This window comes from Giraffa tippelskirchi, chromosome 8, assembly GCF_054371585.1.
Source record: "Giraffa tippelskirchi isolate mGirTip1 chromosome 8, T2T-mGirTip1v1.2.pri, whole genome shotgun sequence".
NCBI classification, from domain to species: domain Eukaryota; kingdom Metazoa; phylum Chordata; class Mammalia; order Artiodactyla; family Giraffidae; genus Giraffa; species Giraffa tippelskirchi.
This window is the reverse complement of record NC_137282.1, coordinates 159,370,453-159,396,921: the sequence shown is the minus strand read 5'-3', so window position 1 is coordinate 159,396,921 and position 26,469 is coordinate 159,370,453. Positions and strand designations below refer to the sequence as shown.

Sequence of the window (26,469 nt, the reverse complement as noted above, 5' to 3'; positions counted from 1 at the left end):
TTACCGATGCTTTGGCGCTGGGTATTTTTCAGGCTTATGAGGTTCCTCATTGATGGCTTCAGGCAAGAAACCAACAAAAAATTGATGGAGAGGATTGGGGATGGCCTGATACACGGGCAATATTCTCTCACTCGAGACTGTGATTACAACCTCTGAGTTTTACAGAGGTTTTAGACACAGGTGCAGAGCTGTCTGCTTGTTTGAGCGAGTAAAATACCCTACCCCATTTGGTGAAAGATAAAATGCAGTTTTCATTGGAAGGAGAGTTCTTGGCTTGACACGGCCATGGGTCTTGCTCAAAAGGCACCAAAAATAACTCTGAAGTCACAGCACAGCTCACTGAGGCAGTCGCGAGGCATGCAAATACTTCGTCCATCAGCTCAGACGGGAGTGAGTTTTACCATGAAAGAATGCAAATTATGTTGGACACTCTAATAAAGAAAACAGCACTATTTGCAAAAACAGAATAGCAGTTATTTAGCACTCTAGTAAAGAAAAAAAATCACTACTTAAAAAAAAAAGAATTGAAGACTACTACATACATACATCATTATTCTTAGAAATAATCCATATGATATTTGGAATGTGTATTTAGTTCCCTTCCATGAAATTTATAATGCTTTACAAAGCTTCCTACATTTCTATTTGCTGCCCTAGTAAATTTTCCTGGTTATTTAAAGGGGTTTTATTTCTATTTTCTAGATGGCTACGTGGCGGGCTTGAGTACACTTCTTGGGATTAGACTACACATCAAAAGTCGTGGCACACAGAGGAAATATAACCCGAGCCCCCTGATTCCCCAGTGGATGTTCACGTGAAAAAATAAAACACACAGAGCTAATGTTTTCTTTCGGCAGGATCCATACGAGTATTTTTCTCTTGTCCAGTAGTGAAATGTGTCAGTGGTCAAGTCTGAGTTCATAGGAAACAAATGACTCTGTTTCTAGATGATACAGGTCCTTTCTCTTATTCAGATTTTCTTTCCACATCATGCATAACTTTAGGATATTTCAAGATGTCTTAGTAAAGCCTTATCATGCTTCATTCTGATTTCGGGCAGGGAGAGTGTTCTGCACGGCCAGCGAGCCTGGAGTCTGAAATTAACCACGTCACCCTGGTTCCAGACCTTTTCTCCAAGATACTGGCTCTCGTACGTTCCTCCTGTCAATCAGGGAGAAAACCATGACCCAGTTTGCTTCCTGGTGCTCCATTCCTTGAGAGCAAATGCATCTCTTAATCTTGCATTGGAGACCCCTCTCTGCACACACACGCTTTCTCTTTTAGTCAATAATTCGTTTTATTGGTTACAACGCGACTACCCCATTTCAGGCTTCTCCACAGCCGAGCACAGCTGCTCATGTTGGCTATTGATTCCATATGTTAGCTTGAAATTGTATAATAGTCTCTTCTAATAGTTGCCTTTGGCTTTTCCTCTCCCCATGCAGAAAAGTGCCCTCTGCCCCTGGCCTGGTATGCCAGTAACTAGAAATGGATCCCAATTATATCAACCATTCTTCACCAAGAAGCTCAAATAGCTGTCCCATGTTGGAATAGCGCACCATGGTTTTGGTTTGCTTGGCTTCATGCTGCTCAGTGGAAAATATTGTGAGAGATGGATTCAAAAATTGTGGGCAGAAGGAAAACATGATAGCTATGGAAGATTTAGTGACCTCTATAAATTTTCTCACTAAATTAATGTGTGAGAATTTGAGTTTTATCTTCTGTTTATCCCTACATCCTCCCATTTTCTCCTCTGTTTCAACCTTTATTTATTACGGAGAGCTACATTTTTAACTTGTGTGAAGCATAGAATCTACTCCCTTGAAGATGGCTGGAATGACAGCTGGTCAGTTTTACCTTTGAATGCTTTAAGGCAGCTGTGAGTTGCTGCACACAGTTGGAAAGCCCTAACAGTCCAGAGCTGAGGCTTTGCCTCATAGTTTCTGGGCATTTGAGAGATCCGAAAGCTCCTAATCTGGGTCACCAAGGGCCTTCCTGATGTGTCCTTTTAGTACTCCAATAGATTCTCACGTCATAGTAAGAAACGAAGCAGAACAGCTTGATTCTTGCTCTTTGAACCCAGACAGCTGAGAGAAGAAAGGCATGAAATCGAAGGAGGTTTGGGAAAACATGTTCATCAGATTGATCTTTCAAAAAACCTTTCAAAATTTATCTCAGTGAACCAAAGGTATGCAACTTTCCTAGGCAGATCCCTGAGCAAAAATCAAAGAGCAAAAAGAAGGGGAACAGAAATGGAATACGGTTTTGCAAGCAAATTTGGGATTGTGGCAGATCTCCAAGAATGGAGCAAGGTTTATGCAACAAAGCCCCAAATCTTGGAAGCCCCAAATCTTTCAACCTTCTTCTGCCTCTCCCTCTGGTATCTAAGTCCACGTCCTGGGTATCTTCCTTTACTGTCCGCATGGCTGCCTCTCACACTGGTGTCTCTGTCATCTCAGGCCCACACCGCTTAAAATCTCCCTACACAGTCTCTGTTTCTAGTCTTGTTCACCTTTAGTTAATCTTAGTGGTGGGCAGTCAGATTAATATTCTCAAAATATCCCATTCATTATGCCTCTATTCTGCAACAACAAAGAAGAGAAAAACAACTTTTATCACTAGTAGCCACAGAAATTAGACTGGTATAGTGTATGTGTGTGTATCTCTGTGGTGTGTGTGTGTGTGTGTGTGTGTGTGTGTGTGTGATGGAGGTAGGTGGCAGGTTAAAACCATCCACCCCAAAGGGCCTCTGTCAAGTGTTCAATGTCTTCAAGCCCCATATTTTATGTGAATCAAGCTAAACGGGTTACAACAGAAATTCCCAAATCTTTTGGTAACATCGTTGCTCGCAGAAACAGTGCCTTGTTTATCCTCTAGCTGCACAGACTGCTTCCCCGCTGTCTCCTCTCCCTCTCTGCAGAAAACGCACTTAAAAACAAAACATTAGGTTTTCTTTAATGTCATTCGATAAAGATTTCTATTTTTCTGCAAAAAAACAAAACAAAACAAAACATTCTCATTTGACTGCTAGAACTACACACACTGGCCCTGGGGCCCTTTGGTCCACTCACCTGTTGCCATTGCTGCCTCCTGACCAATCTACACAAACCTCCCTCCTGTCTGCTCATTAAGGCTCAAAATATGAGACGTAAAGACATTGAACACTTGACACAGGCTCTTTGGGGTGATTTGTTTAACCGGCCGCTTACCTCCATCACACACACACACACACACACACACACACACACGCACACATACGCTAATTTCTATGGCCACTAATGAAAAAGTCGTTCAATTTTTTTTTCAGAATGGTGACATAATGTCCACTCATTTCATTTCTTCTACTTAAAATGTTTACTACTACCCCTCCATTTAAAAATAAATTCTATTCTAATTTGAAGTTCCGATACTTTGGCCACCTGATGTGAAGAGCTGACTCATTGGGAAAGATTCTGATGTTGGGAAAGATAGAAGGCAGGAGGAGAAGAGGGCAACAGAGGATGAGATGGTTGGATGGTATCACCGACTCAATTGACATGAGTTTGAGCAAGCTCTGGGAGATAGTGAAGGACAGGGAAGGCTGGTGTGCTGCAGTCCCTGGGGTCGCCAAGAGTCAGACACTACTGAGAGACAGAACAACAATCCTAATTACAAAATAGGATATCTTCTATCCTTTGACATTTGTTTTCTTAAGAATATTGACCAAAGCAAAAGGGTTGACCAGACACTGCTCTGAACCAGCATGCATGAGTTCCTGAGATATCCATGGATGTTCAGTCAGTTGAATTCACCCACAGTCTCAAAAATTAACAGAGCTCCAATGATGAAAATACACACTATTCTTCATTTTAAGCACCATGAATGAGTTCTTGCATTGTTCCTCCTCTGGGCTACCATAGCTCATTTTTACACTTCTAAGCACTCTTTCATTTTTCTTCATCTCCTCTTTGGGCACAAAGTGATCAATGAGCTCTATGATTGGCAGATGATGGATGCTTAATAAAGAGATCATGAAATATATTGTATAAAGGATAACTACAGTGATAGTTGTAGGGATACATTTTAAAGTTTATGGAATGTTTTCAGTTTTGAGTGATCCATCTGTTTTTGGAGTTGTGAAATTAGAAATTCCACCCACAAGGAAATTTCACAGTTCAATGAAAAGGAAGGCCGTTGTTGATGGGAGCAGCATATATTAGTTGCTGTCTGCATGCATGACAAATGTTCTAGAAGCAGAAAAGCATCACAAGGCTCTTGTAAGACTTTTAGAAAAATAAATAATTGGGATACATTTTCCTAAATATGTGTTCAGTTAAAAAAAATGCTAATCTTGACCTTCCTAATCCATTATCCTCACTTCTAAAATATAATTTGCTTTGGTTTTATATAGGTTTTTCCATATGCCAGATAATTAAGGATCCTGCCTTTGCAATTTCAGAGAAATGTGAATTAAGCCTTTTATGAGACCATGTGGGTACAGTTTGAATCTACTAAAGAAGGAAATTGAACATTAAGCATTAACACCTTCCTTTTGCTCAACCACACCTTCCAAGGGCTCACATACGGAGAACACTTGTGATGGGGTGCCAGCTTTTTGTGCCGCTTTGCATAGCCAGCTTACATTTAGGGCTCCTATTAACTTGAAAGAGAGCTCCAGGTGCATTCAAGTTGTGCTGAAGAAATGGAAATTTGGAAGCTTTATTATTAGCTTAGGCCATTTTCAACTCTCACGTGAATAAGAGATGGAGAAAAGTTATTAGAATCTATTTTTTTTTATAACTACTGCTTTTAGGAGTGACGTCCAACTGAACATAAAGGTAGGTGCTGAGACAAAGGTGTTGGGACTCTTGCTTTCTGAGTGGTAAAATGACATGGGTCTCCCTCATCTTTACCAAGGCAGGCAGGCAGGGTTCAATATGACTCAGAATAAATGTTGATATAGGTATAAAACTTGAAGTATTCAGCTCCCAGGCAACAGGAATCCTTTGGCATTAAGGAGGAGAAAGCTATCCTGACAAGTGAAAATGGAGAACTGGTTGGAATTCTGTAGGACTAGCTCACAGAATCCAAGGATAGGAGGTAGAACCAGAAACAGAGATGTTATGGAAACCACACAACTGCTAACATCTCTGATTTCTAAATGTGCATTGGGCTCCTTTTGCTTTCTCCATAGGGCAGTGGTTTTCTGGAATATATCTACACACAGCAGCCATGTAGCTGCCGTGTTACCAAGTTTACTAGGTCTCTTAGTTCAAGGGAGCAGAAAGACCACCTACTATTTCTTTGTCTTCTCCAGTCCAACCTTCTGCTCTGGAAGATAGAACTTGATTGGTCTAGTTCAAGGTTGAAGCCAAGTATGCAGCCTTTGTCAAGGATGGGAGGAACACGGTACAAATTCCTCCACAGGAGTTTTATCTTGCTTCCTTTTTTCTTTTAAAGGTGCAGATACCTACTCTATGAGGCAACTGGTGCCATCAAGACATTTGCACGTTGCCTAATCACAAACACTGCAGATAGGACCTGAGGTCCAGTGAGGTCCAGTACAGTACTGCGAAGGGGTTCTTGTCTCCTCCTGAAGCACTTTCTTCTCTTTTTAAAAAATATACTTTAGTATCTCTGTGTGCTGATGTCTCTGCATCTCCAGCCTATCATGTTCAATTATTTTCTCTATTCCCAGCTCTCCTGTCTCTCCCTTCTCTTTGTCAAGAGAAATAGTGTTGGACTGGAGAAGTGGTTCTCAATGAGAACCAGCATCAGAGTTACCTAAAGGGCTGGTTAACCCTCATTTTGCTATTTCCCACTCCCAGAGTTTCTGATGCAGTAGGTTTGGGGTAAGACCCAAGATCATGCCTTTCTGACAACAGCAGTGATGTTTCATCTGGGGATCACACTTTGAGAACTATTGGACAGGAGAGTGGAAAAGAGTTATTGCAATTCAACCTCCTCATTGAACCATCAAGGACTGTTCTTTCAGCCCTCGTTCTCTGGTCCACCCCCAACAACTCCTGACTGATAAGGTCCTGTAATACAGTCAGTAAGTCTATCAGCAGAAATGAGACATGGTTCCAGTCCTCACTGATCTAGCAAGAGAAATAGGACACAGCTATCTATGCAGAAAAGATCTTAATGACCCAGATAACCACTATGGTGTGATCACTTACCTAGAGCCAGACATTCTGGAGTGCAAAGTCAAGTGAGCCTTAGGAAGCATCACTATGAACAAAGCTAGTGGAAGTGATGGAATTCCAGCTGAGCTATTTCAAATCCTAAAAGATGATGCTGTGAAAGTGCTGCACTCAATATGCCAGCAAATTTGGAAAACTCAGCAGTGGCCACAGGATGGAAAATGTCAGTTTTAATTCCAATTGCAAAGAAGGGCAATGACAAAGATTGTTCAAACTACTGCACAATTGCACTCATCTAACACGCTAGCAAAGTAATGCTCAAAATTGTCCAAGCCAGGCTTCAACAATACATGAACCGTGAACTTCCAGATGTTTAAAATGGATTTAGAAAAGGCAGAGGAACCAGAGATCAAATTGCCAACATCTGTTGGATCATCGAAAAAACAAGAGAATTTCAGAAGAACATCTACTTCTGTTTTATTGACTACGCTAAATCCTTTGACTTTATGGATCACAACAAACTGTGGAAAACTCTTCGAGAGATGGGAATACCAGACCACCTGACCTGCCTCCCGAGAAAGCTGTATGCAGATCAAGAAGCAACAGTTAGAATTAGACACGTAACAACGAACCGGTTCCAAATTGGGAAAGGAGTACGTCAAGGGTGTGTATTATCACCCTGGTTATTTAACTTATATGCAGAGTACATCATGGGAAATGCCAAGCTGGATGAAGCACAAGCTGGAATCAAGGTTGCCAGGAGAAATATCAATAACCTCAGATATGTAGATGACACCACCCTTATGGCAGAAAGTTAAGAGGAAAAAAAGAGCCTCTTGATGAAAGTGAAAGAGGAGAGTGAAAAAGCTGGCTTAAAACTCAACATTCAGAACACCAAGATCATGGCACCCGGTCGCATTATTTCATGGCAAATAGAAGGGGAAACAATGGAAACAGTGAGAGACTTTTTATTTTCTTGGCTTCAAAATCACTGCAGATTGTGACTTCAGCCATGAAATTAAAAGACGCTTGCTCCTTGGAAGAAAAGTTATGGCAAACCTCAATTCAGTTCAGTTCAGTTGCTCAGTTGTGTCCGACTCTTTGCAACCCCATGGACTATATGACAAGACTAGACAGCATGTTAAAAAGCAGAGACATTGCCGACAAAGGTCTATCTAGTCCAGCAGTCATGTATGAATGTGAGAGTTGGACCACAAAGAAAGCTGAGCGCCGCAGAATTGATGCTTTTGAACTGTGGTGTTGGAGAAGACCCTTGAGAGTCCCTTGGACTGCAAGGATACCCAGCCAGTCCATCCTAAAGGAAATCAGTCCTGAATATTCACTGGAAAGATTGATGCCGAAGCTGAAGTTCTAATACTTTGGCCACCTTATGTGAAGAACTGACTCATTAGAAAAGACCTTGATGCTGGGAAAGATTGAAGGCAGGAGGAAAAGGGGACAACAGAGAATGAGACGGTTGGATGGCACCACTGACTCTATGGACATGAGTTTGAGCAAGCTCTGGGAGTTGGTGATGAACAGGGAAGCCTGGTGAGCTGCAGTCCATGGGGTCGCAAAGAGTCGGACACAACTGAGCAACTGAACTGAACTGATCTGATCTTTACAAGGGGCTTCCCTGGTGAGTCAGTGGTTAAGAATCTACTTGCAAAGCAAGAGATGCAGGTTTGATCCCTGAATCAGGAAGATCCCTTGGAGGAGGGCATGGCAGCCCATTCCAGTATTCTTGCCTGGAGAATCCCAAGGACAGAAGAGCTCAGTGGGTTACAGTCCATAGGGTCACAAAGAGTCAGACATGACTGAAGTGAGTGAACATGCATGCACATCTTCCCATAATGGGATAGTTGGACTATTTCTATCATTGTCTTGGGCAGCATACTTATTTAAATCCGTTCTTTTTTTTCACCTACAAGCAAGCCTGATAACCATTATATCTACTTGGCAGAGATGTTGTGAGGATTCAAGTAGGCAGTAACTTTACAAGTGCTGTAAAATATTAGATACTGTGGCTTGTTTCTAATGTGCTTGGAGCATCTGTTTCCTTAGTATGTGGGGCTCATGAATCATCTCCCCCACGGACAGCTCTAAGTTCATCTTCCTGCCTCCCTGGCTGTTCAACCTTAGGGAATTTCTGACAAACCATTAGCATTTCCAGAGTTGCTACAGCGCTGAGCTCTGACTATATTCACCCCTCTACCCACTTCTCTAGACTTCTGAAATCCTGGTCTGGCCTGAGTTGCTAAAGTTTTCTGCCTTACGCTTGTTCCATTTCCTGTCTGAGCTGCTGCTCTGCTTTCATCTTTGAGCTTCTCTACACAACAGTCAGAACATCCTTTATTGATGCAAGTGAAGTCATATTATTTCTCCACTCAAACCCATCCAATAGCCTTCCACTGCTGTGAGATCTGCAAGATCTTGTGTAATCGGTGTGCTAAATTGCTTCAGTTGTGTCTGACCCTATGCAACCCCATGGACTGTAGCCCTACAGGCTCCTCTTTCCATAGACTTCTCCAGGCAAGAATACTGGAATGGGTTGCCATGCCCTTCTCCAGGGGATCTTCCTGACCCAGGATTGAACTTGTGTCTCTTACATGTCCTGTTTTGGCAGGAGGTTTCTTGACCACTGGGGGCTTCCCTGATAGCTCAGTTGGTAAAGAATCCATCTGCAATGCAGGAGACCCCAGTTCGATTCCTGGGTCAGGAAGATCTGCTGGAGAAGGGGTAGGTTACTGACTCCAATATTCTTGGGCTTCCCTTATGGCTCAGCTGGTAAAGAATCCACCTGCAATGAGGGAGACCTGGGTTCAATACCTGGGTTGGGAAGATCCCCTGGAGAAGGGAAAGGCTACCCACTCCAGTGTTCTGGCCTAGAGAATTCCATGGACTGTATATCCATGGGGTTGCAAAGAGTCAGACACGACTGAGTGACTTTCACTTCTACTTTCTTTACCACTACTAGCACCTCCTGTGTAAATGCGGGCTTGCCTTATTTCTCTGAACTTATTTCTGTGTTACCCTTCTCCTTGTTCTTCATCATCCCCATGAACTTTCCTACTGTTGCTTGACCACCACAATCATTTTCCTGACTCAGCTCTTCCTATTGCTTGGAAAGTTCTTTTTTCACCTCTTGCCATAGCTGATTCACTTTCTACCTTTGGGATTCAGTTCACTGGCATGTCCTCAGATGCTTCCTCTATTGCATCATCTTGTTTATTTCCTCTGTGAAGTGAAGTGAAGTGAAAGTCACTCAGTCGTGTTCGACCTCATTAACTATACAGTCCATGGAATTCTCCAGGCCAGAATACTGGAGCAGGTAGCCGTTGCCTTCTCCAGGGATCTTTCCAACCCAGGGATCAAACCTAGGTCTCCCACATTGCAGGCAGATTCTTTACCAGCTTAGCCATCATGGAAGCCCAAGAATACTGGAGTGGGTAGCCTACCCTTTCTCCAGTGGATCTTCCCGACCCAGGAATTGAACTGGGATCTCCTGCATTGCAGGTGGATTCTTTACTAGCTGAGCTACCAGGAAACCCTATTTCCTCTGTACCCTCATATAATCCCTTTTTTCTCTGTTTCTTACGTTCTAACTCCTCTGCTGGACTCAAGTACCCATTGCCCACGAATGAGTTCGTTTCCTGCCCAAGGCTGTCTCTTAGAGCAGAATTACATGAGGGTGTGAGCAGAAGAGATGGGACAGCTAATCAAGAAGAGATGTCTATATTGCCATCTAGATGACCTTCTGGCTTCTGATATTTTCTTTAGGAAAAATAGTGCAACTAGGGTCAGATTTGCCACTTTTTTCAAGTACTGCTTTTACTGTATTATTTTTCTGTATAAAGAACCTCCTGAACCCACACACACACTCTCTTTCACATAGTATATTAAATCTAAACACCCACATAAATTCCCACAGATTTTTGGTGTGTGAGGATCAAGAACTGACCTTGAGTTTTTTTTTAAACTCTCTGTGCAGGAGTTTGCAAGTGAAAATTGCAATTTGCAGGTGATTATGCCACAAATTAGAGACTATGAGAAACGTTATTCATTGTTCAGTATCTAAGTCGTGTCTAACTCTTTGTGACCCCATGGACAGCAGCACACTACTATCTTCCAGAGTTTGCTCAAACTCATGTCCATTAAGTTGGTGATGTTATCTAATCATCTCATCCTCTGTCTAGTCCTTCTCCTCCCGACTTCAATCTTTCCCAGCATCAGGGTCTTCTCCAATGAGTCGGCTCTTCATATCAGATGGCTCAAAAGATTGGAACTTCACCTTCAGCATCAGTCCTTTCAATGACTATTCAAGGTTGATTTCCTTTAAGATTGACTGGTTTGATTTCCTTGCTGTCCAAGGGACTCTCAAGAGTCTTCTCCAGAACCACAATTCAAAAGCATCAAATCTTCTGTTGTCCTGTGGCCTGTGGGATCTTAGTTCCTTCATCAGGGATCAGACTCGAATCCCCTGTATTGGAAGGCAGATTCTTAACCACTGGACCACCAGGGCAGTCATGAGCAATGTGGTGGATTTAAAAAGCCCAGATGGTTTTTGCAGAGGTGACAATGGTTATGATCTACTCTTCCTCTCCATGGCTGCTCCAGGGTTGAAGGTAGCAAATAATATCCATGTCAAGTGAAATAGAGTCTTTGAAGGAGGCAGCCAATGTTTCAATCTCTTTTCACACCGGCTAAGGGTCTAAGCTCCATTATTGAAGGCAGTAACAGCAGGATGGATGAAGACTTGTAAAACACGTACCGTGGCAGCCTTCACATATTGTAAAAGGTGAAGTCCATTTACACTTCTCATTTGGCTGAATGAGAATGAGTCATTTGCTTAATGGATAATTTTAACTCGATTTCCAATAAGTGGATTAAGTAATTGAAGCACTTCAACACAGGGCAGAATATTTGTTATAGCGTTTGGAAAAGAAACCATAGCCAGATCTGTCAGCAACTTAAGATGGAAAATTCCTATTAGTCAATCTATCAATCACGGTTCATTATTAAGCAACGTTCTAATGGCCTGGCTGCCGTGCCGACGTGTTGCGGGCATTTGCAATGTCACACCGAGGGTGCAGGCTATCCTGATAGGCAGCATGCTGTTAGTCCGCTTGGTTAAATAGAAGTTGATTTTATATTTAGCTGTGCATGGAGTGTACAGATGAAACAAATCACTCCTATAAGCTCAACAAGATGAATAGTTGCTGTTGAAAGCTAGCAAGGAGCTGGATGTAAGATTAATATGCAGTCCCAAGTTCCACTTCCAACAATTTTTATTGATTGTGTGAAAAAGTACTAAAATTCATGATTTCTTAGGTGAGTTAGATGGAAACTCTTGCATAGCTAGAGTAGATGTAATTTCTCTGAAATGCACCATTTGTCTACAGACGCAGCTTTTCGTTTGGGACCACGTGCAATGAATTCCATGATGAAACTGAAGACTTTTTGATGGCACTCTCTGCCGCAAGTAGACCAGGTTCCCAGGCTAGCTTCTTTGAGCTCTTTGGTCTTTGCCAAATTGCCTTTTTGGGAGAATTTTCTAAATGTCCCCCACTGCTGTGGTCCAAATACCAGGACTTACTTGGTGTTTGTTTTTCCATTCCCACAAACCACAAAAGATTGAATTTTCATGTATCTTAGCATTAAGATCTTTCTACTAACATCTGAATGGCATTCCAGCTCATTTGGCACAGGGTTCCCCCTTCCTTCAGTAGGCTTGTGGAGAAAGAGGCCATTAAAGCCTGCCCTTAATTATTTCACTTTTATAGTATGGACCTAGGCTTTGGGTGAATGAAAGGGAGGATTGGTTCAGGGTTGGTTCAGGGCACAGAGTCCAGTTCTGTTGTGTTGCGTGCTTAGCCGTTCAGTCATGTCTGACTCTTTGTGACCCCAGGGACTGTAGCCCACCAGGGCCACCTGTCCATGGGATTTGCCAGGTAAGAACACTGGAGTGGGTTGCCATTTTCTTCTCCAGGGGATCTTCCCAACTCAAGAATCGAATCTGCGTCTCCTGCATTGCAGGAGGATTCTTTACTGACTGAGCTACTGGGGAAGCCTTCAAATAACACACTTTGCTGTTTTTCTTTCCTTCAAAATTTGTTGTTGTAGTTAATACTTGAATTCAGTTATAATACTAAAATTTTGATGAGAAGGGGCTGATGGTTGAGTTCCATTCTAGACACTGTATTCTTTTCTAGGAGGTGAATGTGATGGCCAAACGTAATCAATGAGGACATGGAGAGAGTGATTGCTCTCCCCTCATCTTTTTTATAATTATGACATTTGAGTCACAATTATCAAGGCTTCATTACATCAATAAAGGTTCAATCTATTGAGATAAGATGAGTCCCTTGATTCTTCCGTTGAATCAAGTTTTGCTGCACATTTGAGGTTTGATTCTCCTAAAATATCTATGAACTCAATCTTCAAACCATCTCTTTGGCTCAGAGCCCAGATAAGGTAAAATTTTTCCCCTAAAGTTTAAACTTTGTATAAAAATTTTATTGGAAGAGCTGACTTCCAAAAGTATTGAGGTATGGTGACCCTAGCTACTATATTTCCCATTCTCTAAGTTCACTAGTGTCTTACTTTATACATGGTAGTATTTTTTAAGCCTTCTAATTATACAGCATGTTTATGTTTTCTCAGAGACATAGATACCCATGCAAATTTCAAAGCAAGTGATAATGAGTTCTGATAATGAGATAATACACCTTGAAATAAGAGGGAAAGAGACTTACTTAAAAAAAAAAGTCAGTGGGCGGTGCGTTATTATCTCTTTCTTCCTCAGTCTTCCTCCTCTTGGAGGGTGATTAGTGCTTCCTTGAATGTGAGGCAGAGAAAGTATAGATATGAGAAACTATCAGCACCCCACAAGAGAAATGGCAGCGAAAAGAGTTAGTAACTTAGAGAAGTCTGGTGCTCTGAACATCAAGTTCTGAGTGTGACTGAATAGATGGGTGGCTTAGTTGGTCTCTTAAACAAACAGAAGGTGATGGAGGGTGCACTGAATATCCTCCAAAGACACTTTCCTTTGGCCGTGAGCAGATGCCTTTGGGACAGAGAGGTTTTCAGTAGTATTTTCCATTCCAACCAGCTCCTCTCCATTTCTGGTCTTCATATTGCGGGGATAAAGATGATTTCACACATATATACAATGGAATATTACTCAGCCATAAAAAGGAATGAAATTGGGTCATTTGTAGGGAGGCAGATACACCTAGAGTCTGTCACACAGAGTAAAGAAGTCAAAAAGAGAAAAATAAATATTGTATTACATATATTAATGTATACATATGGAATCTTGAAAAATGGTTCAGTTTGAACCTATTTGCAGGGCAGAAATGTAGAGGTAGGAAACAGACACGTGGACACAGGTGGGACGGGGGTAAGATGGGATGAATTGAAGAATAAAATTGAAACATATACACTATCATGTGTAAAATAGATAGCTAGTGGGAACCTGCTGTATAGAGCAGAGAGTTCAGCTCGGGTGCTTTGTGATGACCTAGATGGGTGGGCTTAGGGGAGTGGGCGGAGGCTCACCAGGGAGCAGAAATATGTATACTTACAGCTGATAGACTTGGTTATACAGCAAAAACTAACACAACAGTGCAAAGCAATTACACTCCAAATAATAATAATAATAATGTCCCTTATGCTTTAGCACTCCTGTTTCCAAAAGCATTAAAGTCGATTTTCTCATTCACGTGTATTAAAACTCTAAATATATACTTGATTTTGTTGGGTCAATGACCCTGTAACTCCTTATCACTGAATATCATTATTTTAAAAATAATAACGGTGAAATAGTATTTTGTGTGATAATTTTTAATACTGAATGTGTGAACATGTTCCGACACCCTCTCTTCAATGAGACCTTACATAGGGAAGTAACTGTAGTTCAGCAGGATGTCATCAAAAAATAGTGCTTCCTCTTTTCTCTCTACATTGAATTCTGCATTAAAATTAAATTACATTTTAGGAGGATTTCCATTTGTCCACCTAGGGATTTGAAAATTCCCAGGTAGGTTACAAATAACTTAAAACTTGCTTATTTCCAATATTATCTCCAGCATGTATGACTGCAGAGTTCTAAACGCCTTGTGTACATGGCTACCATTTGAATGGCTGAAAGATAAATTGTGTTGGTTTAGACACCTATTTCTAGAAATGAAAAGGCACTTATCAAAAGCACACCACATAATAGGTGTGCTTTTGCTGCAGACACAAAACACAAATATAAAATGCACAAGGTAAATCTTCACCAGGAGAATTCTACTTTTCCCCTGGTATGTTTACACACAAAGACACATCAAATGCTGTCACTGGCAGGATCATCTTATGTTGTTAATAAAAACGTGTCACATCATTAATCCACTAAACTAAATGACTGCTTTTAGTTGCTTGTGTATTAAATTCTTATAATGAGCTTATGGTACAGAGGATATAACATTGTAGATGCATGTTAGTTACATGAAATATACCTGATTAGTCCAGGCCTTTCATATTATTGAAAATATAGACAGATATAAAGCATTCAGAGGAAAATCTTATGATGTATAAATTCTATGCTATGTCTTATTAAAGGGGAATCTATTACAAATGGAATTGCTTTATGTCCCTCTCCTTCCCATGTTACTTCTTTCTGCAAAACTTGGTATTAGAGGAATCATCAGAGAAAATGAAAAATAAATGTGGACCCTTGTAAACCCAATGATGTTGCTTTCTAATTTCATGAGGATGGATGTTGAGCAAATCTGTCCCACTCTGTCCGACTCTGGGTTGGAGGACTGTGGTACTAAGAATGCTGGTTTGAACTCCATTTAAAATTTCCTGATCATGTCCACACACACACACACACACACACACACACACACACACACACACACACACACAGAGGAAGAAAAGCCAGTGCAGAGATATCAACCTTGAGCCCTTCTGCTACATACAATTTAGCAGCCATTCAACAAATAATTACTTTATGTTAGAAGCGTGTTCTAATTAAACATTAGTCACTGACTCTCCCTTGACCTCTGCTTCCTGTGTTAAAAATCACCATCCTAAAAAGCTTACTTTATGCATTTCGTAATTACAAAAAGTTCCCAGAAGACTGCAATGTTTTATCTTATTGCTGCTTTTTGAAAAGGAAAGAATGTCTCCATACCTCTGTGTGTGAATACACACACATAAATTTATATGTGTGAGGATACATGATTGTATTTCACAAAATTTTTGCATTCATATTCCAAAAAGCATGAGGGAGATGAAAGAATATGGGTAACGCAGGGGGAAAAGGGGCTGGAGCAAGGAAAACAATAGGTACAAATTTCTACCAGTTTCCTCGGGCATCCAGAGCAGCTGCTTAATGACACATGTATCATTATATCCTGGAGTAGTTGCAGGGCAGAAACAGACTTGATTACACTACAGACAATTGTTTCACAATAATTCTGGTCCATTTTTCATTAGCTGTCTCCCCTCACAGCAAAACACGGGGTCATTTTTTTAAAGAGCAAAAGCAAAACAAAACAAAACACCCTTCTACCACAAGAAGGTTGTCCGACATTAAAGATTTTTAATAATTCATCATGCGAAACATTTTAGGCTCAATGCGAAATTTCTCAGCCATGACAACAGAGATGAGTGGGAAAAAAAAAAACTCAGAGCTTAACTTGATTTTAGAAAAACAATAGGGTAAATAAAAGAAATTACACGCTCACTTTTCGTGATGTGTGTGCATTTTTTTATTATTTGGCTGTTTCTGACAGGCTGTGTCACTAGTAGGCACAACCAAAAGGGTTTGTTCTGAACAAATTGATTAAGGAGCTGATTTCTTTTTCAAAGATGCCTCAAAAACTATGCCCTGGTTATTGTTTAAGTATTTTCACGCATCAGCTGACTGCCATCATATCAACGAATTTAAAGTTTTATTTCTAAGGAAGAGGGAGAATTTCAGTCAATGTTCCTGTCTTTTAAGGAGTAGCACTGGGTACCTTAACACTTTATTTTTCCTTGGGATAATAATAAGTAGTAGTTGTAAGGAGCTAGGTAAGACTCAAGTAACTATTCGGATTAATGGATAAGCATTAGTTTACTAACCCCCACAATCGCTCTATGAGCTAGATACCCTTATAATTTCCATATAATAGACTGGCTCTAAGTCAGGGACCTTCAATCCATGTTATGCAGAACCCCCTTGGGTAGTCTGAAGAGACTGAACATGCGACAGAGAAACTCACTGCGACCTGCAGTTACTGTCGGAGGACCATGAACTGCTCTTCTGGAAGACAGAAGGTATCAAATACAAGGTGGAAAAAAGGACACGCACAGCTGGGAAAACCAAACCTTCAGATTTAAAAACCATGATAGAGTTAATGTTTGGGAGAGAAGTTCACTTAAAATTATGACTGTTTTCTTGAGTTCCGAGATGACAGTGCAAACCCTCAGCATAACTAAGAACACATCCCTGGCAAGGGCTGGCAAGAGCTCTAAGAGGAGCCCTTCATAAAATCATATGTTAAATGTATAAAACAGAATCCATAGGATTACTAAGGAAATCAATTATATTGAAATAGTTGACAAATATTGATAAATTGCTACATATTTATATGGATGCTTCATCATTAATGCATGCAATAAGAATATCTACGGGGGAAGTCTAATAACAGATATAATTTCAAAGCAATGATGAATGTAAGCAACATTTTAGGCTAATTTAAGTATCTCCAAAGGATTAGTCTCCCTGTGGTTTATACTGATGGCAAAGTCACAGTATTGCCAACACCATTGTCGTGTGTTGCCTATTTTCATAATCAATGGGAATTCTAACTTTTGGTTGAAGAATAGTGAAAATAAAAATGTAATTCTGTGAATGAACTTATATACAATTAATTTTATCTTTTCTGAAAATTCTGAATTCAAAGTGTACTGTTTCTACTCTCTAAAGCAAACCACCAAATATGGCCCAGTTGACAAGGTAGGTGAGCCTTACCAATGGTGCCTAGAAAAGTGGGAAGGAGGGAGAAAAACCAATAAGAATAACTGGAAAATTCAGTATGAGCTACCAGGACACATTTCCAGAAGCTATGATGAAGGCTCCTGCAAGATCTCAGTCTAAAGAAGCACCATGGTTCAGAGTTGATCCTCTAGGTTAAAGAAAGTTCTTCCCTGATGGACAACTTGGAATGGGTGTGGTCGGGTCTAGTTATGAGGATATCAGAATTCAAATCACAAACATGGCAATGCATGGATGTATTGATGTGCTTCTTAGTTGTACTGATGGTGGAACTTCTTTGATGTGGATGCTGTTGGAGACACTACTCCTTGCTCTTAAGAGCACAGTCTACAAGGAGTGACAGACAAGGGCAGAGATTGGAAGGATACAGACTGATGTCTGTTACTGTGAGAGGCACAGAGAGGTGTGTCTTTCATATATATATATATATTAATATACATTTACATGAAATTGAAGAAATAGCATCTTGAAATGTATAAAATGAAATCAACCATTCCAGAGCTTAGCTGGAAGTGGTGACTTCCATGTGGCTGTGGAAAAAAAATGCCTAGTAGGATGTGGGAGATCTGGGAGAGACTGAAAGAGTCACACTCACAGAAGCAGCCTAAGGTTAGATTTTGAAGGGTTTCATCATCATGCAAAAGCCTTTAGACATTCTTCTACAAAACACAAAGACCTAAATAGAGATCTTTAAGCAGGAGGGTGAAATAATTGGATCTGTTTTATAGAGAGACTTGAGCAACTCTGAATTCAGACACGTAGAAGAGTGTGTCTCAGACAGAGCTCCTCCAATTTTTCAAGTCTAATTTGTGCTGCTTCTCTTTGCCTGACACTCTCCTTTTTCTTTGCCTCCATTCAGGAAGCCGGCAACACACTGAGTACCACGACAGAGGCGAAGTCATCATCTTGTCAGCAAAACGCAAGTTTACATGGTCCCCACCACTAAGGCCACCACTTCTTACTTTATGAATTATGGCCCATGGTTGGGTCAGCAGCTGTCAGCTGGACAACCGTCCCTATCTATTTCATGTAGCCTGATACTGTCTGAAAAGCTTTCAAGGTTAAGCTAATAGAATTTCAGGATAACTTTATTGTGAATGGAATATGGAGCAATTCAGGAGACCTGAGACCATTTCAATGTTCCCAAATAAGGTTCTTAGAAAGGAACGCTTCACAAAAGATAGCTAAGTGGTAGATCTCTGTTCCAAGGAATTGAACAGAAAAAAAAAAAATCTCAGAAAAGCAGTTCTTAAAGGCTTTAATATGAAGATCCAATTTGCAAAGAAATGGGACTATAAGCCAGAGGGTGGGGAATGTACTAGATGACAGGATAAGAGAAATGAACATCTTTCCTAACTTTATTCTTTAATTTATGACATCTTTGCCCATATGTTTCATATTAGGAGTCTGACTTCCTTCAAAGCGAGATTTTAAAGTATTAAAACAATTCCAACTAAAGCAAACAATTGTTCAGATACGTAACGAGATAGATGAGAGATAGTAGAATAAAAATGCTAACAGTAATTTGCCTTCAATTTACCTCAAAATATTTGTAAATAGCAGACATCGTTTCTAGTTGGACTCTTAAAACACAACAGACGAACAGGAGAATGAGGAAGCCCAGGGGGCTGGTCTGTCTGTGTCAGTGGCCATGTAGCCCAGAGCAAGAATGGTTCTGATGGCCATTCTCTCCTCTGGGAGAGTTCTCCCTCCTTGTCCTTGTGAAAGCAGAGTCTCTGTCCTGAGAAGATGGGTCAGGTGGCTAGAGAACCAAAGGAACCTGATCTTCCAAAATTCTACCCATGTGGAATAAATTTTAGGGGCTCTAATAGAGGAAACAGGGGCTGAGTACTGAAGACTTGATGCTTTCGAATTGTGGTGCTGTAAGGAGATCAAACCAATAGATCCTAAAGGAAATCAACTCTGAATATTCATTGGAAGGACTGATCCTGAAGCTGAAGCTCCAATACTTTGGCCACCTGATGCGAAGAGCTGACTCACTAGAAAAGACCCTGATGCTGGGAAAGATTGAAGGGCAAAGGAGAAGGGGATGAGAGAGGATGAGATGGTTGAGAGAGCATCATTGACTCAACGGACATGAACTTGACCAAACTTCAGGAGATAGTGAAGGACAGGGGAGCCTGGTGTGTTGCCGTCTATAACATCACAAAGAGTGGGATACAACTCAGCGACTGAACAACGGATAAAGGAAACAGGAATCACAAAACGATACCACAGGCTAGGAGTGAGGAGATGAAAATGCCAATGTCTGAAAGTGCTTAGTAGCAAGCCTCAGAGTAAGAACCAGAGACCTTGACCTGATTGAGAACAAAGCTTGGCAAGGTAGGTGGAACTCTGAAGAAACTATTGCTTGATAGCCTACAGATGTTATGTCCAAAGTCTTAAGAGCATGTTACTCTTTGACCTGCATATGACACATGTGATAACACCTTTCAATATCTCCTTGAGGCTGGGTATCTGGAATCTAGCAGTGGGCTATCAGGTTGTCCACTCTGAACAAAGTACTTAATGAGACTTCTGTGATAAGAGTGGTGTGGATACTTCATGTGATGTCTGTGAAAATTCTGACTTCCCTCAAATGTTCATGGGTTGGAGGTTTCAGATCACTTTAGGAGGGTATTATATTTCATTAGACCAAATCCTGAACCAGATATCAGGGGAAAAAATGTTTTGATGGGCAGCTTTAAGAGGTTACCACATTCTTCTCAACTTGCAAGCATGAATGTTAAATCTCTCAAGTCAAGGAAGAAACACTTTACTAAAATATTCAGCAAAAGGAAACCTCGTAAAGCCCCCTGACACACGTGGGGCTGAGGTTGGACATGAGCCTCTCTCAAGAAATGACATCCCTTTCCCCTCATTACAGGATCTGATGAACCGTCTTCAGCAAGCCTGCTTCTGTATCTTCTGATATATATACCATCACTTAGAATCAACCACTCTTCCTAGGTGGCTCAGATGATAAGGTATCCACCTGCGATGCAGGAGACCTGGGTTCGATCCCTGCATCAGGAAGATCCCTTGGAGAAGGGAAAGGCTACTTACTCCAGTATTCTGGCCTGGATAATTCCATGAACAGAGGAGTCTGCTGGGCTAGAGTCTATGGGGTTGCAAAGACTTGGATGTGGCTGGGCAACTAACACATACTAAGTGAAAAGTGAAAGTGAAGTTGTTCAGTCGTGTCCGACTCTTTGCAACCCCATGGACTGTAGCCTACCAGGTTCCTCCGTCCATGGGATTTTCCAGGCAATAATACTGGAATGGGTTGCCATTTCCTTCTCCAGGAGATCTTCCTGACCCAGGGTTTGAACCCGGGTCTCCCGCATTGTAGGCAGACTCTTTACCTTCTGAGCCACCAGGGAAGGCACTCGTGGTAAGGAACACACCTGCCAACGCAGGAAACATAAGAGATGCAGGTTCCATCCCTGGGTCAGGAAGATCCCCTGGAGGAGGGCATGGAAACCCACTCCAGTATTCTTGCCTGGAGAATCCCATGGACAGAGGAGCCTGGCGGGCTACAGCCCATGGGGTCAAAGAATTGGGCATAACTTAGCAACTTAGCACCCACGCACAGGCCTTATTTTAAAGGCTTTACATGTGTTACTTTCAGGTATACAGCAAAGTGATTTAGTTACATATCTACATGTATCTGTTCTTTTTCAAATTCTTTTCCTATTTGGGTTGTTAACTATACTCCAATATAAAATAAAAATCAAAAAAAAAAAAAGACTTTACACATGCTGACTTATCTTTTCACCAGTGCAGTGAGGTAGGTATAATTATTAGTACTATCCTCCTTCTATATCTGGGAATCTAGGGAACTTGGAGGCTAGATAACTCGCCCAAGAATAGAACTACTTACTAGGGGAGGTAGGATGTATTCTGATTCAGGAACAAAGGTTAACTCGACAGCATCAAGAAATGAGGTGTGTATGCCCAGCGTCAGCTGCCCAGTCAGAGCTTTGTACCAGTCTCATCAGAATAGCAGCTCTGCCTGGCCCCAGGAGGGCTTCCCAGGTGTCACCAGTGGTAAAGAATCCGCCTGCCAAGGAAAGAGGCACAGGAGGTGTGGGCTCGATCCCAGGATCAGGAAGATCTCCTGGAGTAGGAGATAGCAATGCACTCCAGTATTCTTGCCTGGAGAATCCCATGGACAGAGAGTCTGGCCACGGCATCACAAAGAGTCAGACTCAACTGAGCAGGTATACACAGGCATGCACACTGGCCCCAGCAAAAGCTGTAAGGCATGAGACAGTAACCCAGAGGAAATCCGAGATCCCTTTCAGAAGACAGGAGAAACCAAAATCCAAAAGGGGGTCCCTGGGGCTATACTCCGACCCCAGAATCCCTCATCAGCTATGACAGAGTGAAACCACAGAGTTGGAAGTCTTTCTGGACTGCTGACCTGAACAAACCCCGCGTGATCACAGTCAGTTCCAGCCTGGATCTCTTCCACCGCCCTGAGACTAAAGGGCTTGCGCCATCAGCAGGATGTCAAGGGCCCGCCCTTCAGTGTTGTCAGCTTACCTTTTGTTATTTGTTCATTCATTTATTCAAAAGTATTTACGGAACTTCTATGTTACCATGTTGAGTGTAGAGCAAGCAGGTTTCTCAGAATACTGACATAAACACAGCAGACCTCTGGCCATGATCACAAGTTTGTGGGGAGACAGATGGACAAAGATAGAATTTCAAGCCAGGTGATGCATGCAACAGCAGCAGAGGTGGCTCAGAGTTTAGATCAAGCCCATGTAGAGGAGAGGATTGAGAGGGAAAGTGATAAGAGTAAAAGAGACTCTGTAGAGGCCAAAGGATGATTCCCTCTAAGGACAGGACTTCGAGGGAATAGTAGCAGCTGACATTTGCTAAGCTCTTACCATGTGGCAGGGACTACTGTAAGACTTTAACCAGTGTTAACTCATGATATAAGAAAGATACTCCTGTTATCCTCATTTTACAGATGATGAAAAACAGGACCACGTTCAAATAACTTGCCCTGAATCACACAGTTATGCAGCTGAGCTAGATCTGGTCCCAGGCATCTGGCTTCAGCATCTATGCCTTTTACAACTAGGCTGTTCTGGTCAAGTCAAGGGCTTCCTGGCTAGAAATGACGGTAGGTACCATAGCTGTGGTACATGAATGTGAACATGAAGGACACGGCGCGAAGAGAAAGTTGAGGCTGACTGGACATGGAGCTGGAGAGGGAGGCCGTGTAGACACTCTCCACAATGATGGATATTTGGATTTCAATTTGTAAACTGTGAGAAATCCCAGGAAGGTCGACGTGAAAGAAGCAGATCTCCATGTTAGAAAGACAGCTCTCAGAAATGGAAGGATGCTCTGGAAGAGGGTTTTGTTGTAGGCAGAGCTCAGTTAGGAGATTTCAGTCATGAAATTCTGGCCCACCACACGGGGTGGGGGGCCGGGCACACGCCTGCCTGTGTAGTATTCCAGCAGTGCACCTGCCACACAGTGGTCCTTCAGGGGATGGATGTTACCTGAAAGGGGTGATTAACATGGGTGGGAATGTATATGTGTTTGTTGGTACTTCACCCTCCAATTCTGCCTCCAGGTGCAAGAAAGCAGTTAAATACAATTAAGGCAAGAAGATCCAATCTTCGAAAATGGGTGTTACAGAATCTTGTCCCAGTAAACTATAAACCCTATAATCCCTTCTAAAATGTTACTGCAAATCTCCTTTGCCTTTCAATAAATATTTAATAATAGGGGATTGCCGAGGAAGGTTATATTTCAAAAAATCTTAATTGCTCTAAGGAAAGCATCTGTAGACCCAGGTATTAACACACCTAATTGCCACTCAAATGCATTTATCAACTGAGATGATCAAATGAAATGCCAGCAATGCCTTTTCTAATCTTTCTTTGGGAAGGTTTAGAAGATTGACAGTTTCATTGCTTCCAGTTCAGCCTTTTCCTGTCTCATACCCTTTCATTTTCAATTTATCTTTTATGGATAGACAGGCCTTGGAGTGAAATTCAATCTTCCATTTCATTACTAGGATGTATATTTTTCCAAGTTTTCCTGTATTTTATTTTTAGATACACATACTATTGCACACACACTCAGTTCACTTCTAAAAGTCATAAGTAGGCATGGAAACCTTATCCTCAGCTATCTTTTCTCCTACTCAACCAATTTATTCAACACATACATATTTGTTGAGCATCTATTTTGGACCAGGCACTAGTATACTCCTTCAGAGAAGCAGTGAACAATGTCGCTGCTGCCATCAGATTTGGACAAAGGTGGAGAAAATGGACACTCAAGAAACCAAACAAGGAAAAATATTGGAGTAAGATCACATGGACACACCAGGTTAAAGGTTTTGGCTTATATTCTAAGTCAAATGGACTAAAAATGCATGAAATAACCACTGAAACTAAAATTATTGCTCTTTGACATTTCTCTTGATTTTAATCAGTTAATTAAAACAAAAAATACTGTGAATGGTCTGAAATCGATGACAGGTGCTTAGGAAGACTAACACTGAACAGAAAACCAAAAAATGCTCATTCTTGACTTAATTTTTCCCCCACCAGTTCTAGTTTATTTAAATATAGTTAATGTTATTTTATTGGAAAGTAAATATTGTCGGAACTTTCCTGCATCCCACCTAGATGAGAAATGCCACACAAAGACTAAAATTTCCATAACCTCTGAAATAGCGACTAATATATTCATGGTAACAATCAAATTTTTTTTTTTCCAAAGAAGCTATCATGATTTGAAGTTAATCTGTTCCAAGAAAAGGAGCTGGAGCTGGTTACTGACATGCAATCATTCATTTCTTATTTTACCAACAGTAATTAAATTGCCCGGAACTATTGTCATTTAACAGCCTATTAATTGACTAATGGGCATTACTTGCATTCGGAGTATAGGTAAAATCCAGGGATTAAGCAAGAAGGAAAAGAGATTTGCAAACTCTGCCTGTCATCCTGAAATGAGTACATGTACTTCATTTGCAAGGTAATTTGTAAATGCTTAAGTGGCTTCTGACTCAGAAGAGGTGGGCATGTCGATCTGACATTACAGGGCAGCATGGAACCTGCAGCCTCCCTGGGAGCCAGGAGCTGGTCTCTGAACACCTTTCTCACGAGCAGAAGGATCCACCATTCTTTACCACTAACAGGATGACTTCTGCTGCTGCATCTTCTTTTCCTAACATTTATTTTACTTATTTGGCTGCACTGAGTCTTAGCTGTGGCATGTGGGATCTTAGTTGTGGGATTTATTTCCCTGAGTTGGGATTGAACCTGGTCCCCCTGTATTGGGAGCTCAGAGTCTTAGCCACTGGACCACCAGGGAAGTCCCTGTATCTTCCTTTCTCATGAAAGATTTCACTCACCCTTGCAAGGCACCAGGGTGCTTTTGAGACATATTATTTTGCACTCCTGGTTGGGGTCATTCCAATGTTTCTAACACTCATGCAGAACTTTTTCAGCTTCGGAAATTTAAACATGAATGGTTTGTGGGAATCTTGTAGCCTATTTTAGGGTCTAGGTTATGTGTATGTCAAGGTCTGAGGTTTCCTGAGATCTTTATATCTGACTCTCCAGCCTCCACGGAACAAGGTGCTAAGAGATGTCTGATGAATTGAATTAGGAAAGCAAACAATTTATAACAAATCCTCTGTCTATGAGATTTCCCAGGAAAGACTACTGGAGTGGGCTGCCATTCCCTTCTCCAGGGGATCTCCCGACCCAAGTATCGAGCATGGGTCTCCTGCATTGCAGGCAGATTCTTTACTGTCTGAGCTACCAGGGAAGCCCCAAAATAAGGTCCAAAGGAAGTGACAAAATTGACATTCACAAACATTTCATTATTAAAAGTTGCACTTCTAGGATATCATCATCTTAAACTACTAACAACCCAAAGGCCAGAATGTCTTTCATAAAATTTTCCTCAAAGATCTTACTGCCAAACAACATTTCTATCCGATTACTCTCTGAGGATGCTGACAGTCCATGTTTCCTTTGTGAAGCCAAGAAACCTCCCTTCTTGGACTTCAGGCAGCAAGTCCTTTCTGAGATCACATCACCCTTGCCAGGAAACCTCTTTGGGTAGGCTCATCATGGCTCAGCTAAGCATTTATAAATCCTCCTGTTTCATAGTCTTGTGTTCTGCTGACCTTGCCTGAGGAATGTCTCCCTGGAGGCAAAGGCTGCTGCTGCTCAATGCCTCAGTTTACTCTCTGAAAAAATGGAGACAATAATGCCTTCTAACGTACTGATGCATGAGGAAGCTGGAAAAATACTTTGGCAGGAAACCGAAGGCACAAATGGGGCAGAATCAAGCAAGAGACCATTCATTGTTCTCTTTATTGGGGTCTTTCATGACTCACTCTCTTCTGCTTCTCATTCACTACAGATGATATTAAGTGGTCTCTTTTCTTTCTCCAATAGGATTGACCTACAGGATATTCTGTGGTCTTCTGTTTCTGAACATCGACCTAAACAGTGCAAATGTAAAATACTTGTTTAAAATTATACAGCGTTTGTGTGCTGTATGTGTGTGCTCAGTCGCTCAGTTGTGTCTGACTCTTTGCCACTCCACGGACTGCAGCCCATCAGGCTCCTCTTTCCATGGGATTCTCCAGGCAAGAACACTGGAGTGGGTTGCCATGCCCTCCTGCAGAGGATCTTCCTGACCCAGGGGTCGAAACTGCATCTCCTGTGTCTCCTGCATTGGCAGGCAGATTTTTTACCACTGAGTATAGCCTACTCTTTAATTAATTTAAGAACATTTTATTCACTACCTACTACTGTATGTACAAGATATTATGTCAAAATGCTTCACATATTTCATCTCCGCTCAAGCTCACCGTGGGCCAGGCCATTTCTCCGTGTTTCTTCAAAGGTATCATGAGAGGTTCAAGTCAATAGGTTTTACTCTCAGAGGTATTTAGTTCTAAGCCTTATTTGTAATTATGGAGTGAACAGCCTCATTTCACAATAAAGAGATGGCTGTCATCTGGGAGTCTGGGAAGGACTACGGGACATTTCCTAATATGCTGGGTAGCACGCAGATTAGATTCATTCCTTTGCCAAAGGCCAAACAGCGTACAATGTGGGAGTGTTGCCTGGCACAGTGCAGTCCCAGTAAAAGTCATAAATAAACACATTCTAATATCTGTGCTAGTATCTGGACACTATTCTCAAATTTGAATTTAAAGGACAACACAGTGCATTTTTATCACAAATCGCTGATATGAGAATTTTCTGGGAGAAGCCATCGTGTGTCATCAGTTGATGGTACCTCACCCCT

The 26,469-nt window shown here is 41.5% G+C and overlaps 1 long non-coding RNA gene across 1 annotated transcript in view; it reads right to left on the bottom strand.

The window, feature by feature from the left end:
- LOC145518749 (uncharacterized) overlaps positions 1 to 26,469 on the bottom strand; it is a 78,948-nt gene that overhangs the window by 21,641 nt on the left and 30,838 nt on the right. The window lies entirely within an intron of this gene.